Source organism: Canis lupus, chromosome 20 (genome assembly GCF_003254725.2).
Source record: "Canis lupus dingo isolate Sandy chromosome 20, ASM325472v2, whole genome shotgun sequence".
In the NCBI taxonomy this organism is placed as follows: Eukaryota; Metazoa; Chordata; class Mammalia; order Carnivora; family Canidae; genus Canis; species Canis lupus.
The window spans coordinates 5,564,175-5,586,662 of record NC_064262.1 but is presented as its reverse complement, the minus strand read 5'-3'; the positions used below and the strand labels follow the sequence as shown (position 1 = coordinate 5,586,662).

Below are 22,488 nucleotides of genomic sequence, written 5' to 3'. Positions count from 1 at the left end.
ATCTTAAAAAAAAATCACCAAAAATAAGAGAAATGTAAATCAAAACTGCAATGAGGTATCACTGCACACCCATTAGGAGGGTTACTACAAAACAGAATATAAGTGTTACTAAGTATGTGGAGAAACTGGAATCTTTGTGCATTGTTGATGGGATTACAAAATAGCAGAAATGCACTATTAATAAAATAATAGTGGAATATGCATGGCAACTCCTCAAAAAAATTAAAAATAGAAGTACTGTATAATCCGGCAATCCTACTTCTGAGAATATACCCAAAAGAATTGAATGCACGGTCTCAAAGAGGTATTTTGCACACCTGTTTTTTATAGCAGCACAACTCACAATAGCTAAGAGATGGAAGCAAACCAAGAATCCACCAAAAGATCAATGAAAAAACAAAAATGTGGTTATAAATCAAAGGAATAGTATTCAGTCTTTAAAAAGAAGAATATTTTGTCACAAGCTACAAGATTCCTCAGTGAAATAAGCTAGTCAGATAAACACTAAAAATTGATTATTCTACTTATATGAGATATCTAGTCAAATTCATAGAAACAGAAAGTAAGATAGTGGTTATCCGTGGCTGGGGAAAGGTGGTGAAGGGAAGGTTGTTTAATTGATAAAGAGTTTCAGATTTGCAAGGTGAAAAAGTTCTAGTCTGTTTGGCAACAGTGTGAATATACTTAATATTACAAAATTATACACTTAGAGTTAAGTTGTAAATTTTATGTTAATGTGCTGTTTACCACAGTTTTTTTTTTTTTAAGTGATACTAATTGTATTTTTATCTCCAAGTATGCCCCTTGTTTACCACTTTTGTTTCCTTAAATGTCTCTTTCCTTTTCTTGCATTTAGGCATGGAGATAGACCAACCAATGTCTTTTCCCAGAAAAATGGGATCTCCTCTAAATAATAGGACATTCTCTCCAGACAGAAATGAAGAGTTTTGACAATAACATATCACTGCAGAGCTTTAAATACCCAGTACAAAAACAAACCAAAAAAAAGGTTTATCGTTAGGAATCCTTACAAGTGAGCAGACACCTATTCCTTTCTGATTTTTCATAATACCTTTTTAGTTATAATCACACAATGTTAAAAAATAATTCTTTAAAAAATAACTTCTTTACTCTTCATTTACATTTTATTGCTTATAATTGGTATTTTTAAGAGCAATTACATTAAAAATAACTACAACACTAAAAGAAATAATAATCTGAGGTTTTGTTCTCACAAGTGGTACCCCATACAATTGTTTACAATGCCCAGAGCATGTTCAATATGACAGTACCATAGTCAGAGAGACAAAGGAACAACTCTTCCCTCAAAGACTAAAGAAACATTTCTAGCAGTGAAAAATGAGAACACTGGTCAAAAGAAAAGACCCAAAGACCACGCATATGAATGGTTAGCAAACAAAGCAACAAGAGAAGTTTGTTTAGGATTGTTGTATCTCTCTTATTGAGAGAACCGCTTTAGCATATAAAATGTCATTCTTTATCTTTAATAATACTTCTTGCCTTACTGTCTAATTTATCTGATATTAACATAGCTTAATCACTTTTCTTTTGGCTAGTATTTGCATGGTATTATCTTTTCCTGTCTTTTAGTTCCATCTTGCTATTTATTTTAAATTTATCTCATGAGTTCTTTGTTCTTTTCCTGCTTTTCTATTAATCAACTATTTTTAATATTCCATTTTATTTCTTCTATATTACACTTTTTTGTAGTTTTTTTGTTATTATTTTAGTGGCTATCCAGAAAATAATAATTCCTAACTTGATACAGTCTACCTTAACCACATTCCAAACAATACAAGACCTTAACAATTTGACTCCATTAACCTTACTCCATCCTTTTTGTTATTGTTGTTGTACATTTTACTTCTACAATGTTTTAAGCCTCTCAGCAGTCATATTATAATTTTAAAGCTCAACTATTAACTAACTTAAGGAAACACAGATGCAAACTAGAGCACACAGTAGATAAAGAGATTTCAATAAAATTTTGGAAGGTGAAAAACAGATGGTCCAGAATAAAGGATTTAGGTTTCAGCTTTTCTCTGGTCAGGAAGTGTTTGGCAAGGTAGTAGGTCGTGTAAAGAAAGCAAAAGAAGCAAGCAAATTTATGCTAAAACTACAGAAAGGTCAGGACTTACTTAGGGGCTTCTTTAAAAGCAAGAGCATAGAGTTGGGTCTGAAAATAGAAGCATTGGTTAAAAGTATTTATAATGAGCAACCAGGTCAGCAGATCTTTCTAACACACAGGTGACCAGTCCAGAGGTGTACTTTCTGATGAAACTGAAACAGGGACCAGAAGGATTCCAGACTGAGAAATTCTAGATGCAGTGGAGGGCTGGGGTGAGGTACCATTCTGAGGACAGAATGATTAAACTAAAATGAGAATTTCAGTCATCTTCTCTATCTTCCAGAACACCTGCAGCCAGGCTTACTACCAGTGCCATCACCCACCCACCCATAAAGGCAAGAGTTTGAACAATTCTTCTGGAAAACCTGACTAAAGAAAAGACACTGACAATTGGAGGGGCCTCCAATAAAATGGATCTCTGCCCAATTACTCTATGATAAAAACCATCAACCTACAAAAGCCTTCACAAAGGACAGCTTCCAAGAGCATTTTAATGCCTCTCTGAAATAAGAAGAGAAAGCCATGGATGACTAGACTTTTGAGAAAAGCCTCTAATAAAGAAGACAGAGATAAAACAACCAGAAAACAAAACAAAAAACAAAAACAAAACCTCCCAAGAGACAGAAACAATATAGGAAGCAAAAGATATTTTCAGGGACTAAAGAAAACAAAATCTTGTAGACCAGGATGTAAAGAAAAAAAAAAAAAAAGCATTCACAGAAGAGGTAAAAATACTTAGAAAAAAGACAGGAAAAATATTTAATAGAAGGACTGAGAAATAAGTTTTAAGGAAATTTCCCAGAAATTAGAATAAAAGAAAGAAAAACACAAAAGAGTACATTAGGAGATCCAATCTTTGACTAACAAAAAGAACAAAACATTAAGTAAGGGAAAAAAATTAATGTAAGTGAACTATAGCTATATGCAATAACATGAATGAACCTCAGTCATGTTATTTTTGCATAAAAATCAAGACATACAAGACTACATAAACTATGACACCATTTTACAAAGCCCCAAAACAAGTACATCTAAACAACAGTACATATATAATTAACTACCTTTTAAAATGTAAAGTGAATGAAATACAAAATTTGGGACAGTAAGAGTATCATATACAGTTCCAAGACCATAGTGATGGTAATGTACCCATTCTTAAATTGTGCACAAGTCATTTATTTACACAATACACAATAATGTATCATAGCTTACATGAAATTTTTTTTAATATAAATAAAACATTACATAATAAAAAATTTTAACAAAATCAGCTTTTCTCCACTCAGAAAAAATGCTTGGCAGGTTAGTGAGAGGTGTGGAGGAAATATATTTTTGACGGAATAAAAATTAATATAAAATAGTTCTGTAAAACAAATGTTTCAAGATCCAAGCTTTGAATACTCAAAGGTATTCAGCCCAACAAATGCCAACAAGACTCATACCAAGGAACATCTTTGTAAAACCTCAGGACAATACAGAGAAGACATTTTAAAATTCTAGAGAAAAAAAAAAAAAAACAACAGATGCTATCCAAAGGTTCAAAAATGAGTATGGCATCAGATTTTTCAATATTAGCAACTAGAAAATAAAGACACAATGCTTAAAAATTCTATGGGAAAATGATATCTCACATAAAATTCTACACCAAGTCAACGAAGTATTACAGTAAATAAAGAATAAAATAAAGGAATTTTGAAATGGGCATAATCTTTTTTTTTCTGTAGTGACAGAGTGTGCATGTGTGTGCTCAAGTGGGAGGGGCAGAGAGAGAGGGACAGAGAGAATCTTAAGCAGGCTATACACCCAGTGCGGACCCCAATATGGGACTCAATCTCACCACCCTGAGATCATGACCTGAGCCAAAATCAAGAGTCAGACACTTAACTGACTGAGCCACTCAGGCACCCCAAAATGGGCATAATTTCTAAAAAATTATCTCCTCTGCATCCTTTTTAATAAAGCTCCTGGAGAATGTGCTTCATGAAAAGAAAGGAATAAAGCAATAATGAAAACAACATAAATCAAAGAAACAGAATCTGTTATTTATTAACAGATGAAGGGAGTCCCAGGAAAAAGGTGTGCAATAGTCTTTTGAAAGCAATCCATTCAAACTGGAGGAGAAGTGAGGGCATCAAGGAGATGAAATTGAGAGAGATACATGGTATTTTTAAAAGTATTCAGAAGATCTGCAACTCTTTCAAAACTTGGAAATGGCTCAACTACAGCTAGAAAGAACAATCAAAATTGAAGCAATTAACTCCAGAGACAACAACAACAAAAAACATATAAAAAGGAAAATGTAATCATATTGTACTTATAAAATTCCAAGTTGTTGGATGGGAGCAAAATGTGCCACCCCATAATGTGTCTTTTTGGCACGTGGATAATTCTAGGCTGGTTATTTTTAAGAATCAGAAGGCTCACAAAGAGGGAAGCTTTGGTGGCTCAGCCCATTAAATGTCTGCCTTCAGCTCAGGTCATGATCCTGGAGTCCGGGATGGAGCCCCTCATTAGGCTCCCTGATCAGCAGGGAATCTGCTTCTCCCTCTGCCCCTCACCCTGCTTGTGCTCTCTCTCTCTCAAATAAATAAAATCTTTCAAAAAATAAAAAAGAAGGCTCACAAAGAAATTCTGACCTTCCCCCTAAATGCCTGAAAGAATTTAGATAAAGGATCTGCTCCACGAAGGGAGCTATCATACAGATAACTACAGTATAACCTGAACTTGGTGTGGTAGATAGGGAGGAACTTAGCCTAGTCTGTTTGTTAAAATTCCTTTTTATGCTCCATTGGATCTGTATGATCCAGCAAACATCTGTTTACCAAACATTTACTTTTTCATCTTCCTAAGAATTGTCTTCCTTTCTCTCAAGTCCCAGACCCCTACCCACTTCTCCTTAGCTCTAGATGGCATATAAGCCTCAACTGCCTGACTTCCTATGGGCCTCATATTCTTATGGAGCCATCTTACTTAAGTAATTAAATATGATTTTCTTCTGTTAATCTGTTTTTTTTTAAAGATTTTATTTATTTATTCATGAGACCCACAGAGGCAGAGACACACACAGACAGAGGGAGAAGCTCTGTTGTGGGGAGCCCGATGTAGGACTCGATCCCAGGACCCCAGGATCACACTCTGAGCCGAAGGCAGACGCTCAACCACTGAGCCACCCAGGTGTCCCATGTGTGTCTCATTCTTATGAAGCCCCATACATATGTAATTAAATATGATTTTTTTCCTGTTAATCTGCCTTATGTCAATTTAATTCTTATACCAGCCAAAAGAACCTTGAAGGAGAAAGGACCAATTTTCCCTCCCCTATAGTTCTGGTAGTTGGCAGGATCTATACTAACTGGAAAACTTGCTCCTGAGACTTGCAGAGGAAGAGATCCTGGGACCTCTCACAAAAGCCAGTAGAAGGTAAGATTTCTTACCATGTCAGCCTCTGAGATCTCTGACTGTGGGGTCCGATCTAAGTGAAACTGGAATCTAATGTCTGTCTGTGTCTCTTTCTAAAATGTAGATTAGCAGGAGAAAATATTTGTGGAAAATATTTGGGCATAATAACTCTGATAAATTTGGTAATGAATACTCTTGATCTTTTTGGTTCTATAATTCCTCAAGATGGTCACTATTTTTTTCAGTTGTGCTGTCCTAAGGAATAAAAACCATAGGACAGAACACAGGGATATGCACTAAAAGCCTGTTTTTCAAGCCAGCCTCAGAGACTGGTGAGTTCACAGTTCTCACCAGACCATCGTCTATTTACACAAACTGCTGTGGGTCCCCCTAAGTAAAAACTAGATGAGGCTTTTCTTTTCATCTTGTTATATCCTGAAAGCCTGGCTTTGTGACCAGTGAGAATATTCTCTCTGGTCTCCGCCATCCGGAGGGTGTACTCTGTAGGGTACACCTCAGGAGCCAGTGAAATAGACCAGGGTTCACAGGCATAAGGTCACAAGCCATTATACACGTGTCCCTTTAGCATCTCAACCTTCATTGCTTTGTCAGTGTTGGCAAAGTCCCATTCCTGTAGCACCTTCCTGGTGTCACAGATAAGGGGGTTTGTGTTAGAAGCATCTCATGTTCCTGTAAGAGACCAGAGACACCATTTTCATTACACCATCCTCATTGTCTGTGCAATGAAGGCCTCTGCTTTCTTAGACTATCTCTAGGAGTGAATTTTCTGGACTTTGTTAAGAGCTGTGCATTTTACACTCACTTCTGAGATGCTTCTTGCATACTTAGTTGAGCCATAAGAACTAGTAAGAAGGCTTACTAGTTTGAGTCACTATTGAGATTAATAGATCCTACTCATCAAAGGCCAGATAATCAATCTTTTGAATTGGAAAAATATATATATTTTTAAAAACTTTAGGGAGGGCAGCCCGGGGTGGCTCAGCAGTTTAGCACCACCTTCGGCCCAGGGTGTGATCCTGGAGACCCAGGATGGAGTCCCACGTCAGGCTCCCTGCATGGAGCCTGCTTCTCCCTCTGCCTGTGTCTCTGCCCCCCTCTCTCTCTCTGGTCTTTCATGAATAAATAAAATCTTAAAAAAAAATTTTTTAGGGCATTCTCATCCTAAAGTTATCTTATTGGTTATGTGGAATGACCAAATTTTAAAATGCACACAAAGAAATATAATGACTTAGCCTTAGGGACTCCTTTTTACAAGATGAAAGAATAGAAATTAGAACAAAAATTAAACTCTACATCCAATATAAATTCCCCCTTAAAATCCAAAGAATTAAGCATAGCACCTTTTGGAACACCTGATAATCTTACATCTAAGAACTACAGTCCCTGAAACTGTAGCTATATTAAAAAAAAAAAAAAAAAAGGCAGCAAAACCTTACTAAGATAGTTGAATCCTAATAGCTTGGCTTGGCTTCTTGCCTGCCTGGAACAGGCCAGACCATGGATTCTTTCTTTTGGCTATCTTTGGGAATTACTGGATCTTAAGAAGGTAGTAACCTTTTACAGCCCTTTGAAGATGCCTCTTGAGTCCATGAAGTTGTTCAGTACTACCAGAAATATTTATTATTTGTCCCAGCTAAAAATTGACAAGATATTTAAAATGATTTTAAGTAACTCTATAGTTAAAGTTGATCAGAAATTAGAAGGTTATATTCAAAGCCCAATAGGAATTTTTATTTCTCCTACACTAAGCTAAAATAAAACTGTACCTAAAAGGAAAAGAGCAATTTGCAGATAATGTAATTGAATGTGCAGATCAGACCCGTGATATCATTAAGGCTGCAACCCAATTCTTTGGGGGGAAAAAATGAGAGCAGCTGCCCTAATCTTATAAATCTTTGCAAAACTAAAAAAAGCCCTACAGGCAATCCAAAGTCCATCAATTCTTTTTTACCAATTTAAAAATCTCCTCTATTTATTTCAAAATGCTTGTAAATTATTGGCTTTAGTTCCTCCTTCTGGGAGGAACTTGCCTCCTTTCTCAGTCTCTTCAAGATTTAACTCTTGCCATGACTTTGAAATGTAAACAACTCAGGAGGTATCTAAAACAATGCCCACACTCCGATAACACTAAAGTTGGGAGAAAAAAAGGTAAAGATGACTTTTAAAAGTACAAACTGCAAAAAGGGCTCTCTCACCCAAACTTTAGACCACAGACTCCTTCCAGAAACAAATACAACCTTAAAAGTCTTCACAAACAGTAAAGGGGTTTAGCCATCTGAGCAAGTAAACTTTATTCCAATTGCTTTTTATAAACTAGTGAGTTTTATATATTTTTTTAAAACAGAAGCTCTAAAATCTCTGTGTTTGCACCCATATGTATGTCTATGTGTATATATTATAGGTATGATATACAGATATTTCCCTACCTCCAGATGGTATTCCCAAAATTAATTTGCAAAAGAGCTGTATATAATTGACTGAAAGATGAGTGCTTACATAAATTCACTATTTCTAAACTCTCAGAAATACATCCAAATGCTTTCCAAGTTCATATGATCTGGTAAAACTCTTTGGTAAATAAAAACTAGTTTATGTTTGTTGGTTTAATACAGACATGTCTTTAAAGTTATCAACATTAATTATAATATTTTTACTCTACCTAGGTTTACTAATCAAGTATGTTCATGTTATCTCTTACAAAATTTGTCAATAAGAAAAGTAGCTTGGATGAAACCTGACTTTGTCTAATGTCTCATGAAATTTTTGTGAAATGTAACCACCATTGTTGAAAGCACATGATTTATTTATTTATTTATTTATTTATTTATTTATTTATTTATTTATTTAAAGATTTTATTTATTTATTCATGAGAGACACACACAGACAGAGAGAGAAAGAGGCAGAGACACAGGCAGAGGGAGAAGCAGGCTCCATGCAGGGAGCCTGACATGGGACTCGATCCCGGGTCTCCAGGATCACACCCCAGGCTGAAGGTGGCACTAAACTTCTGAGCCACCAGGGCTGCCCGAAAGCAAATGATTTAGATAGCTATAAGTGAGGCAGGAATTTTTAGGCCATCTTTTTAGCAAAAATTATGTTTTATGGGATGTGTACTTAAAAATAGTTTACAAAATATTTCTGGCATCCTAAAACTTCAGGGTTTTGTTAAGTAAATGATAGAAATTAATTGAATATGTAGATTATTTCCAAATAATATAAAATAATGAAACATTAATAACTGAACATTGGTTTATCTACTTATCTGCTAACCATCATCTGAGCTTTCAGTGAGTTGTAATCTGGTGGAGGGCATTGCCTAAGTATTGACTGCTGCTGACTGATCAAGGCAGTGGTTGCTGAAGGCTGGGGTGGCTGTGGCAATTTCTTAAAAGTAAACAACAAACAATGCAGTCTGTCACATCAACTGACTCTTCCTTTCACAAACCATTTCTCTATAGCATGAGATGCTGTTTGATAGCATTTTATTCACAGAACTTCTTTCAAAATTGAAATCAATTTTCTCAAAACCCGCCACTGCTTTATCAACTAAGTTTATGTCATATTCTAAATCCTCTGTTGTTATTTCAACAATCTTCACAGCATCTCCATCAGGAATCGATTACATCTCAAAACCCACTTTCTTTGCTTATCCATAAGAAGCAACTCCTCATCTGTTAAGGTTTATAATGAGATCGTAGCAATTCAGTCACGCCTTCAGACTCTAATTCTAGTTCTCTTGCTATTTGCACCACATCTGCAGTGACTTCCTCCCCTGAAGTCTTGAGCCCCTCAAAGTCATCCATAAGGTTTGGAATAAACTTCTTCCAAATTCCTGTTCATACTGATATTTTGACCTCTTCTCATGAATCACAAATGTTCTTAATGGCATCTAGAACAGTAAATTCTCCAGAAGGTTTTCAATTTACTTTGCTCAGATCCACCAAAGGAATCACTATCTGTGGTAGCTATAGCCTTATGAAATGTATCTTTAAGATTTTATTTATTCATGAGAGACACAGAGAGAGAAGCAGAGACAAAGGCAGAGGGAGAAGCAGACTTCCTATGGGGAGCCTGCTGTAGGACTCCATCCCAGGACCCCAGGATCATGCCCTCAGATGAAGGCAGACAATCAACCACTGAGCTACGCAGGTGACCCTCTGTTGATCTATGTCAATTTAAGTCTTAGACCAGCCAAAAGAATCTCAAATAACAGAGGAAAATTAGAGATGACTTTTATTTTTTAAAAGAATTTATTTATTTATTTATTTACTTACTTACTTACTTACTTATTCATTCATGAGAGACACAGAGAGAGCGAGAGAGAGGCAGAGACATAGGCAGAGGGAGAAGCAGGCTCCATGCAGGGAGCCTGATGTGGGACTCGATCCCAGGTCTCTAGGATCATGCCCTGGGCTGAAGGTGGCACTAAACCGCTGAGCCACCTGGGCTGCCCAAGAAATGACTTCTAAATTCTTAGTTTCAACAATTCTCTGAAAGACTAAGGACAAAGATACATATCTGAAATAATATTATTTCTTAACTTCATTTGTTCCTGTAGCTTACTGTTGGTCTAAGGTCACAATTCAGTTTTCCTTTGTCAGAATGCTTTTCAGACTTTCCAGCTGTGATTTAAAAGAAAAAAAAAAAAGGTACTAGGACAATACAGAATTGAGAAGATACAAACAATGAATGAAAAGACATAAAAAGTAACAGCAAGAAAAAAAAATCCCAAGGATTCTAATCTTTAAGGATAGAGAATGTCTCTACAGAAAAACAAACTTAAAACATTCAATCATACAAAAGAAGAATAGCTTTGACATTTTCAAACTGAACATAAAATATGTAATAAAATGTGATTTGTAATAAATATTCTTTGGTCTTCTATTCACATTTATTGGCTCATAGCTCCCCAAATTCTTGGAATTTCCTAAGTATTAAGAGCAAAGGGAACATCTTTTGTTATATTTGGTCTATTGTCCCTAGAACCTGAAATAGCTTCGGTACATAAAGGGGACATATTATTCAAAACAAGCCCCCATTCAACCACACCTGATTTGATGTTAATGTGGTGACTTGTGGAAAGCTGCTAGTTAACCAACCACTGGATGGGAGCTGGCTGCCAGGGAAACTAACCAGGTAATTAGAGTTGGAATTTTAGCCCTTCTCCCCACCTCCAAGTAGTAGCGAGTGATTGGAGATTGTGATCTATCACCACACACCAATGATCTAATCAATCATGTCTATGTAATGAAGCTTCCATAAAAATCCCTCAACTATGGGATTCTGAGAACTTCCAGGTTGGTGAATACATGGAGATCCTGGGACAGTGACATACCCAGAGGGCATGGAAGCTCTGTGCCTCTTCCTATATAGCTTGCCCTTCGCATCTCTTGGCCATTCTGGAGTTATATCTTTTTATGATAAACCTGTAATCTAGTAAGTAAAATATTTTCCTGAGTTCTGTAAGCCATTCTAACAAGTTAATAGAACCCAAGGAGTAAATGGTGGGATCATCTGAACTATCTGATCAGATGGTCAAAAGCATACGTGAAAACCTGGATTTGCCAGTGGCAACTGAAGGCGAAGGGGAAGCAGTCTTGTGGGTCGGTACCCTTAATCTGCGGGCTCTGAAGCTATTCTCAGATAAGGTCAGAACTGCATTAAATTGTGGGACACCCCGCTGGTATTGCAGAGAAGTGCTTGGTGTGGGGGGAAAAAACTACACATCTGGTGACCAGAAGCATAGTATGGTATAAGCTGTAGTAAAGGAGAGATACACAGGAGTGTCTTTTCCTTTCCTATTGCAAAGATTTTTTTTTTTTTGCCAGTTTCAACGTTAGCTAATTCTTTTTTTTTTTTACGTAATTTTAGGTAAATTCCACTAAAAGAGGGAAAAAAATAACTACTCAGTAAACTTACTCTATATGTGACAAAGTTTGACCGCTCTAAATAAAATTTTTTATTCAATTGATTTTATTTAGTAAAACACTAGAGCTACAAATCCTTATAATGATGAAAACAAGATACAAAAGTCAAGTTTGTCTTGGATTTCTGTACCAATCCACAAATCTGTACCCAAATGCAACAAAAGATAAGGACATAGAAGTAGGAGCAAAAAAACAAAGGATATACACCAGTACGTACAGCCAAGGCAGGTAATTTATACTGTGGCCTAAAATCTCCTGAGCTATAATCAGATCATAAAATCTTTATTCACATTCTCATAAAGCTCAACTTCTGACAACAGAAAATAGCCTAAATTCCATCTTTTTGCCAAGAAACTTAAGCAAGATCACCTTATACTTGAAAGCCTTGTGGGGGAACATTCCTAAGAATAAATTAACCTCACAAGTATTTATCTGCTTAAACCTAATCTGATTCTGTTTGGTATAACTCATCACAAACTTTGTAAAGACATTGTGTGACACCCAAGGAGTACGGAAAATGGAAAGAAGCTTATCAGATCAATGTTTCCAGTCATAAACAGTTTCAATACCAAAATGGGTAGACTGTTTTCTTCAGCTGCTTTGCATCTTTGTAGCAGACAACAGTTCCAAGCAAAAAAATAAATAAATAAAATTAAAAAGTGAACACTGTTCTTTAACCTAGAAGAATGTATAGTTGTGTCCTGAACAATCTATAATCTTGAAAACAAGTTCAATGTTGTTGGAAAGCCTCTGGTAAGCTAAAGCCAGAAAACAATGTTTAAGATATTCTACTCCTACAGTGTGATACAGTGGTTATTTAAATGTACATTTGCATAGCCACTTAACCTATGACACTTTTATTAATAAACTAAGCATATGCTCCCCAGGATTGCATTGTGTTTTATAAGATAATGTTCTAGAAAACATTTCCCACAGAACACCCATATGTGGTAGGTTATACGGATCTTCAGTTCTTGTGATGCACTACTCATTGTTAAGATTCCTATCAAGAAATGCTCAGAAATAAACAGATTAGAATTAGAACTCTCTTTCACTTTTATGGCTATTCATTCTGTGGTTTTTATATTTAAAAAGAGAAGTGCTACTGAGATTGAAATCTCAGCAAAATGCAGGATTAGTCATTTTTTAAAAAATCTCAAGTTCTGGTGATTCTAGCATTTGACACTCAGACTCACTGGAGCAGAAGGGCTTCTGCCTCTATGGGAACAATGAAAGAGAACAGGGTATTACATAAACCAGGAAAGAAAACCACCGCCACAACAGAGAAACTTAAGTAGGTACTCTGTAGCACTATAGTCATATCCACAATACTCAAATCAAGTATAGTGAAAAAGCTATTAAGTTTATTGATGGCTTATCTTTGCTAACTGAATTTCACAAAACTATTCCCTCACCAAAAAGAAAAAAGAAAAAGGAAGGGGGGGGGGTGGATTCTAAAGTTTTTGGTTTTAAGGTGATACAATTTTGAGCTTTAAAAAGTGAAGCTATTCAATTATACTGTAGAACAGATTATTTTTAATGAAATAGTACTCATATATTTTAGAGAGAATTTATTTACTAAGTCATCTGTGATATGGTACACTTTAAAATAATTGTTCATTCTAAACTTGCTTTCATGTTCTCTTTCCCCTGCCTCTCCTTTTTTATTTGGTATGAAGAAGCAGAGTAAAAGTCTGTTGATAAAGTTCATTGTTGGAATTCCTTACTTATATATTTATTCTCCCATACAGTCAGACTATAGGCTTATAAGATGCCTTAAAAAACTTTTTCCTATGTGTAGATGACTTGAGAATCAGAAATTATCAAATTTCTAAAGAAGACAGCAGGAGAAGTCATGAGCAGACGGTCTGGATGAAGAAGTTGAACAATTTCCCAGTGTAGTCCTATTCCAGATCTTCATTCACAGCCTAACTTTCCAACAGTGTTTCAAATTTAAATGTTCCACCTATGAATTCCTATCTACAGTCACAGAATTTAGGAGTATCAAAGGTTATTATAGCTGGACTCTTCAACTGGAGTCCTGGGAATTTCCCACAACATGCATGATGTGTGGTTCTCTAGATTTTGTCTGATCGTCCCAAAGTAGCCTACCTCAAAACTAGACAGTTCTGTTGTCAAATCTGTTCTTATATTGTGGTTAGCATCACATACCCAAGGTAAATATAAAAAGAATTCTTTAAAGGAGAATTATTCTAACTTTTAATCTTGATCTAAATATAGGTTACATGCACCCCAGTATTATGCAAGACAATCCAATGGACTGTGGTGAGAAAAAATTATAACTTCCACTTATATTTTTATCTCATGCTTTTATTTTTTATGTTATATGATGTATGTAATTTACGGAAACAATTATATGTGCACGATTTATAATTTAAAAATACTGGAGATACACCAAAGGTATGGGTGAGCAAAATAATTTGGAGGCCACTACCCTAGATAGTTAATGTCCTTTTATTTTTTTTTTTAAATATTAGGTCACAAGGGACCTACCTATATGATTATGGATCCAAGGTAGATATTAAACGCCCGTCATCAGTGTACCATGAACTATGCATAAATATTCAGCATGAGAAATTAACAGCAACCAATTAAGCTTTCAAAATATCAAAATAATAAACTTTCTTAGCAAAAGAGCACAGAGCGATGGACTATTCAGCTCTCTAAGTCTACCATGCATGTGATAATTGTGTAGACACATACATACACACTCAGAGAGAAAAAAGGGCCCATAAGGATAGCTTTCATTATCCTTCCAACCTAAATCTAAAAATTATTTTTTTTTAATTTTTTTTTTATTTATTTATGATAGTCACAGAGAGAGAGAGAGAGAGGCAGAGACACAGGCAGAGGGAGAAGCAGGCTCCATGCACCGGGAACCCGACGTGGGATTCGATCCCGGGTCTCCAGGATCGCGCCCTGGGCCAAAGGCAGGCGCCAAACCGCTGCGCTACCCAGGGATCCCTAAATCTAAAAATTAAACTTAATTTGACTAAATTTATCTACATTTAAAGGCTAACCTGGATTCCTCAGAATACTAACATTGAAGTGATGCCAAGAAGATATCAAGGTCCAATTTAATTAATGCTTAAAACTATACTGTTGTGTCCTTGAAATTAGCTTTTCAATTATATTTTTATTTAGAGCATATTACCAAAATGCTTTAATAGAGTCAGATATAGGAAATACTTTAAGTTTTTTAAGAAAATGTTCATGTTATAAGTAAATTCTAAAAACAAGGCAAAGGAATGAAGATTGAGTCTTTGGAAAACTGCCTTATCTAGGATCTATAAAAAAGCAAGCACATTTACATTAAATTAGGTTTTCAAGGCACACTTTCAACCAAAACAACCTTCCTAAACCAAAGTAAAAATCCTATTATTTACTAACCATGAGAGACTCTGCAAAGTTCAGAATTTAGGCCAACATTTGTGAAGAGTTAGTTCCATAACCTGGTTGGTAATTAAAAATAAGACTTCGGGGGTACCGGGGTGGTTCAGTCAGTTCAGTGTCTCCCTTTGGCTCAGGTCATGATCTCAGGGTCCTAGAACTGAACCCAAGTCTAGCTCCCTGCTCAGTGGGGAGTCTGCTTGCCCCTCTCCCTTGGCTCCCCCTTTGTGCTCTCTCAATCGCTCACACTGTTTCAAATAAATAAATAAAATATTTTTAAAAAATAGACTTCAGGATTGTATGAAGAGGTATATGTATCCTCTTCATACATAATTGAACATTGAACATAATGGTTCAATGAAGCATTATCTAAATAGCCAATATTCAGAAGCAACCTAAGTATTCATGGATAGATGAATAGATAAAGAAGATGTGATATATATACACAATAGAATATTAGCCATAAAGAAGATTGGAGGGGATCCCTGGGTGGCGCAGCGGTGTAGCGCCTGCCTTTGGCCCAGGGCGCGATCCTGGAGACCCAGGATCGAATCCCACGTTGGGCTCCCGGTGCATGGAGCCTGCTTCTCCCTTCTGCCTGTGTCTCTGCCTCTCTCTCTCTCTCTCTCACTGTGTGCCTATCATAAATAAATAAAATAAAATAAAAAATTTAAAAAAAAATGGAGGGGCACCTGAATGGCTCAGTGGCTGAGCGCCTGCCTTTGGCTCAGGTTGTGATCCTGGGGTCCTGGGATCAAGTCCTATATTAGGCTCCCTACAGGGAGCCTTCTTCTCCCTCTGCCTATGTCTCTGCCTCTCTCTGTGTGTCTCTCATGAATAAATAAATAAAATCTTAAAAAACTGGAATCTTACCATTTGCACCAATATGAATAGATCCAGTGGATATTATGCTAAATAAGTCTGAAGAAAAACAAGTATCATATGATGTCACTTATATGTGGAATCTAAAAAAGCAAAATAAAACAAAACAGAAACTGACTGATACCTGAAACTGCTGATTGCCAGAGGGACAGGGGTACAGGGGAGGAGGCAAGCAAAATAGATGGAGATTAAGAGGTACAAATCTCCAGTTATAAAATAAGTAAGTCATGGGGACATAATATACAGCATAGGGAATATAGCCAATAATATTGTAATAACTCTGTATAATGACAGTAACTAAACTTACCATAGGGATCATTTCATAACATATAAAAATATCAAGTCACTATGATGTGCATCTGAAACTAATAGGATATTGTATGTCAATTATACTTCAATAAAAACAAAAGAATTACTTCCATTACTGGTTGGTAATTAAAAATAAGACTTTGGGATTATATTAGTATTAACCAAGAAAACTGTGTTTAAAACACACTGCAGGGGGCACCTGGGTGGCTCAGTGGTTGAGCTTTTGGCTCAGGTCATGATCGGAGAGTCCTAGGATCAAGTCCCGCATCAGGCTCCCTGCGGGGAACCTGCTTTTCCCCCTGCCTGTGTCTCTGCCCCGCTCTCTGTGTCTTTAACGAATAAATAAATAAAATCTTAAAAAAAAAAGAACACTGCAGGAAGTAAGAATCACTAGTATAATACAGAAGAATTAGTAGGTTATTTCATCAAACACTACTCTCAGCAATACCAGAAGCTATCAGCAGAGGGCCTCTAGAAATCATGGTACTAAATCTTCCTAGTAACATCTTTCCCAAGTAAACCAGGAAATGAATTAATTCCCTGCTACTGATAATTGCCAAAATGATTTATGTTCAAATTAAATTGTCAACATCTGATTAAGACTCTAGCTCGCAAATCAAATATGAGAATTTCTCTCCAACTAAAAAATTTTGCATCCAAACCAGGAAAGCAATATTCAAATGTCAAATACTGCTTTCCAGATTACAACTTGCATGGTACGATCAAATTTTTCCAACAGCCTCCATGAAAGTGCCAATACTATTTTTAAAAAATCTCTGTGAAGTGTAAGATCATGATACCACAAATATGATGGAGAAGCAACATTTGCTATCTTACCATCCTAACAGGAAATAAATGGCTAAGAAGAATTTCTTCTTCTTTGGCCCCTAGATCACTCCCCCATTATCACATCTGATTTCCCGAGAAATACTTTACTGCAATCCCAGAGACTTCTTTTACCTCAGTAGGCTGAAATTTCTATTATTTTGAGCTGGGAATTACTTTCTGTTTTGCTTTTAAGACAAAACCTCTTTGAATTTCAAGTATCACCAAACAGACATTATTTTTTATTTTATTTTTTAAAGATTGTATTTATTCATGAGAGACAGAGGGCGGGGGGCAGAGACACAGGCAGAGGGAGAAGCATGCTCCATGCAAGGAGCCTGACATGGGACTCGACCCCAGGTCTCCAGGATCAGGCCCTGGGCTGAAGGCAGTGCTAAACTACTGAGCTACCCCAGCTGCCCCCAAACAGACATTAAAGAAGACAATGGTGAGGCACCTGGGTGGCTCAGTCAGTTAAGCATCCGATTCTTGATCTCAGCTCAGGTCTTGATTTCAGGATTGTGAGTCCAAGCCCCACATTGGGCTCCATGCCCAGCATGGAAAAATAAAAAACAAAAAGAATTGAGCACTGTTTAAAAACAAAAGTTACTGAAGATTTAAGTACAATAAATGACTATATTCCTAAACATGCCACAAAACTCTTAATAATTCTGATTTGAACATATCCATACATTAAATAATACTACAAATATAAAGTAAGGAAAATTAGGTGCTGAAGGTAGGAAATATTAAGTGACATTCTCCATCTTTAACACCAGATTAAAAGAAGATATAATTTGAAAGCATCTCACTCTTAAAAGCAAATATTTTAGAAACAAGAGGTAAGTTCTTCAGAAAAATCTTCTTTTCTAACATTCTCAAAATTACTAAGCCTCTGTCATGTTTAAGTCACTATCTATAAAAATTTCAATTGTGCTGAATTAAATTCTATGAATTTCACCAAATGAAAATTAAAGATATGAAAAATTTGATCGCAAAAAGGAAAAACAATTTCAAAATGGAGCTGTGTACATTAAAAGAACCAAACAGTACCTTAAAATTAGGAAAGTGATAGCTCAGCTCTATTCCCTGCTCTATCCATATTTGGGTATTATGTTTTGTTCTAGAGACCATAATTTAAGAGGAATAGTGATGAATTGGAATAATCAAGAGCTGATGTACCAGTATGACTAAGTACTCAACATTATATTATGGAAGAACATCCCAGTGCTTGCCTCAGCAGCCCATATACAAAACTGGAACAATACAATTGATTAGCATGGCCTGTGTACAAGGATGACATTCAAATTTGTGAAGCATTCCATATTTGTCATGGACCTCTGGGGTCCTTAGTGAATTGTTGAAACCACAAATTTAGATCTATGACTGTCAAGAATCAATTGGCTGTGTAGTTTTCCAATGAAGCCCTGGGAGGCTATCAATTCATTTAGTATCCGAAGAATCCTCAGAATCTCTGAGCTAGAAAGTATTTTTAAGTCATTCTTTAAGCCTTCTCCTTGAGCTATTTACTCTAGGCTTTATTGATGGCTATGAGATTACTCTTGGCAAGACCCACAACAAAGCAGTGGTCAAAAACATGACTTTTGGAGCTAGAAAGGCATGATTCTGACATTGAGTAAACTTCTAACCAATTGTGTGAACTTGGTAAGTCACTTCAACTTCGATCTTCTGTTTTCCTCACTTGTAAAATAGAGACAGTAATATTTCACAGTACAGTGTTTGTAATAAGGATTCACTATTACATTCTAGCACTAAGAATGCTTGTATCAATAAATATTTGCTGAATTAAAAAATAAAAAAGAATATCCAAGGATTAGGGATTATTTGCCTAGCAAAGTAATTTTTCAGAAACACATTAGGAAAGAAATCCCTGCCTGCAGAGGCACTACATACTCTGGCCCTAACTGGAGAAATACAATTTAATATAGATATCAGTTTAATATGTTAGATTTGTCTAACAGAGAAATCTGAGTAGAATGAGCTTCTTTGGGAGAGTCTCAGAGGCCAGAAAATCACTGGCGGAGAATGTTATAGAGCTGAATAAAATGACTGTAGAAGTCCCTTCCAACCTAAGATATCGTGTTAATGAAAGGCTCCAAAAGTTAAGTGGAACTTCCTTTAGGACAATGTTCCAGAATTTTTGTCCTACCCCTCAGACAGCTGTAGCAACATGGCAGAGGCAAAACAACCCCCCAAAGCATAGAATTAAAAAGAATCATTGTTGAGGTACCTCAGTGGCTCAGTCAGTTAAGCATCCCACTCTTTTTTTTTTTAAGATTTTATTTATTCATTCATGAGAGACACACAGAGAGAAAGGCAGAGACACAGGCAGAGGGAGAAGCAGGCTCCATGCAGGGAGCGTGATGCAAGACTGGATCCCAGGACTCCAAGATCACACCCTAGGCTGAAGGCAGATGCTAGACCGCTGAGCCACCCAGGGATCCCCCAAGCATTCAATTCTTGATCTCAATAAAGATCTCGAACTGAGGGTTGTGAGTTCAAGCCCACGTGGGGCTTATTTAAATAATAATTATAATAAAAATAGTAGTAGTAATATAATATTTTTTAAAAGACTCATTGCTACCATCAGATTACCTGTCAGTCAGATTACCTGAAGCAAAGATAAATAACCTTGCATTTCCTTCTTTAAAGCACTGTTTGGAGGTTAGTAAGACTGTAGTGGCTTCTGGACCTCCAGTAATTTTACTGTGGCCTTTTGACAGTGGATGTGGAAAGCAATGGGAAACTTCTACTCCTTCATCTAAATTTCTACTTTATTCATTTCTACTATAAGAGTTAATTATCAGGGGGCACCTGGGTGGCTCAGTGATTGAGCATCTGCCTTTGGCTCAGGTCATGATCCTGGGAGCCAGTCTCTGTCTAGGTCTCTGCCTCTCTCTCTGTCTCTCATGAATAAATAAAATCTTGAAAAAAAAAAAAAGAATTAATTATCAGGCTTCAAATCTTACTTCAATTGCTAAAACCAACTAATTTTTTTTCCTCAACTGTTTTAGGAAAATTAGTCTCCTTAGATATAGGCATCTAGTTGGCAGGTTACCAATTTTTTGGCAGTCTAGATCCTTCTAAGATTTTCTATACCCTCTGCCTTTATATTATACTGCTCACACTAAGTACATGATAAAAAAAATGTGCAATATTGAGGCATCTGTGCTATAGTAGAATGAGCACAAAAAATTAGACTCAGTCATGTACTAGCTCTCTGGTCTTAGGCAAGTTTAAAATTTTCCCAAAGCCCTAATTATTTCATTTGGGGGAAAAAAAAGAAGATCATATCTACCTCAAAAAGCCAACATGCAATGTAAATTACATTATATACACAAAAAAGTTCTTCCACACATTACTCAATAAGCCGAATATGATCCCACATAATAATATTAATACAAATTCACCCCTACAAAACATCCTTGCAAATATCATTACCAACTACATGTAAAAGATTCTCAATTATTTTTTTTAAAGATCTTATTTATTTATTCATGAGAGACACAGAGAAAGAGAGAGAGAAGCAGAGACACAAGCAGAGAGAAGCAGGCTCCATGCGGGAAGCCCGATGTGGAACTCAGTCCCGGGTCTCCAGGATCATGCCCGGGGCCAAACACAGGCGCTAAACCATGGAGCCATCCAGGGATCCCCAAGATTCTCAATTATTGAATGAATCATTGAAATTCAATATTCTCAGGGCAAATTTCTTGGTATTGTAAGGCAATAAGAAAGATGATGGAAGGATGGTTCTCACCTTCATCCTCCTTTCTTAATTGTAATTCTCCAACATTATGTTGTGATGAATATTGAGACCACAATTACGAGCTCTCTTCTACCCCACCCTCATCAATCTCATAATGCAGAAATTAGCTCCATAGAGACTGTATATTTAACTGGTTATCTCAGTAAATAGAAGAGGCCTTATTTTATGCCCTGTTTAAATAATTAAGTACTCCATTGTCCTATTATTTTGTTTAGACATGTGAGAGAATCCAGAAAGTCACTGCTCATATTTTAACTATGAAGGGTATTCAAATAACTCTAAGGAATCATTACAGTATTTTATTTCCATTGCAACTCATCTGAAAAAAGAAAACAAGAATTATTTAAAAGTAATAGCGTAAGAAACCAAACAGGTAGTAACGGTATCAGTCTTTGTCACTGTTCTTAGATTTCTGCCCTCCTTCATCAAACAAGCTGATCTAGTTACCAATGTCTGAAAAAAGAAAAAAAAAAACTTTCTTTTCTCCTTTTCTTGTCTCCAGCTTGAAAGAACTGGCATTCTTCAATTCTCTGACATGATCAACAGGATAAAAGGGCAAGAATACTAATAGACATGGAATCAGTGGGAATCCAAGGATCTGGACCTGGTATCATTCATAATTAGGTGTATAATCTCAAATAAGTTTTAACATCTTTGGGTCTAAAATGAGGAGTTTGATTAGGATTGTCCCTAAAGCTTAGTAGTCTGAGATTTTGCTAATCACTTGGCAACAGCTGGGGATCTACTGGCTGAAAATCAGTTGTGTTGCAAGGGACTCATTTTGCAACCCAAAGTTTCTGAATTCTTAATTTCCTCATTATTACAACTTTGAAATCTGAGTCAGCACTTCTTATCCCAGTTAGATGTTACGAATGATAAAATAAAATGTATTTGTCAGTTCTTGATAAATATTTGACTTGATCTTTGGCTGGAGGTATGAATATTCTTATAATATATAAGCCAATAAGTCCTTGCTAATTCTTTTCTTTAAAGAGACTTGTCACAAGATTAATGTTTTTTGAGAGGGGGAGAGGCAGAGGGAGAGAGAGAATCTCTTTTCTTTTTTAAAGATTTTATTTATTTATGCATGAGAGACACAGAGAGAGAGAGAGAGAGAGAGAGAGAGAGAGAGAGAGGTAGAGACACAGGCAGAGGGAGAACCAAGCTCCACATAGGGAACCCGATGTGGACTTGATCCCGGGACTCCAGGATCACGCCCTGGGCCAAAGGCAGGTGCTAAACCACTGAGCCACCCAGAGACTCCCCCCACCCCCAACCCTTTTTTTTTTTTTAAAAGATTTGGGAGAAAAAAAAAAAAAGATTTGGGAGAGAATCTTAAGCAGATTCCTATGCCTGGCATAGAGCCCAACACAGAGCTCAATCTCACAATCCTGAGATCATGACCTGAGCTGAAATCAAGTCGAATGCTTAACCAACTAAGCCATCCAGGTGTCCCAAGATTAATTTTTAAAATCAAACATCTTTCATATATCTAAAATGATTCTATTTAGGAAAAGGGTATTTTCAAAGTCCATCTATATATAAAATGAGACATAAGTTAATGCAAATAATATACTGTGACCCTGAAGTATGAAAGTTCCAAAGTGAACTCTAGTCTGTTTCCACTGACTGACAAGATCACAGGTCATAATGATGCACTATCAAAATAAGTCAATTTTTAACAACTATTTACTAAGCCTAACATTGTGCTAACCTGTCAAAGTTGCCTATTTTTCTTGAGATAAAATGTTCTACTATGATCTCTGAAAAAAAAATC

The 22,488-nt window shown here is 36.3% G+C and overlaps 1 protein-coding gene and 1 non-coding gene across 5 annotated transcripts in view; one reads left to right on the top strand and one right to left on the bottom strand.

Annotated features, from left to right (window-relative positions):
- The window catches only part of TMCC1 (transmembrane and coiled-coil domain family 1), a 241,320-nt gene that overhangs the window by 133,278 nt on the left and 85,554 nt on the right, over positions 1 to 22,488 (bottom strand). The window lies entirely within an intron of this gene.
- Positions 18,152 to 18,255, top strand: LOC112662997 (U6 spliceosomal RNA). Its single transcript, XR_003138989.1, has one exon. It is a non-coding gene; the product is annotated as a U6 spliceosomal RNA (small nuclear RNA).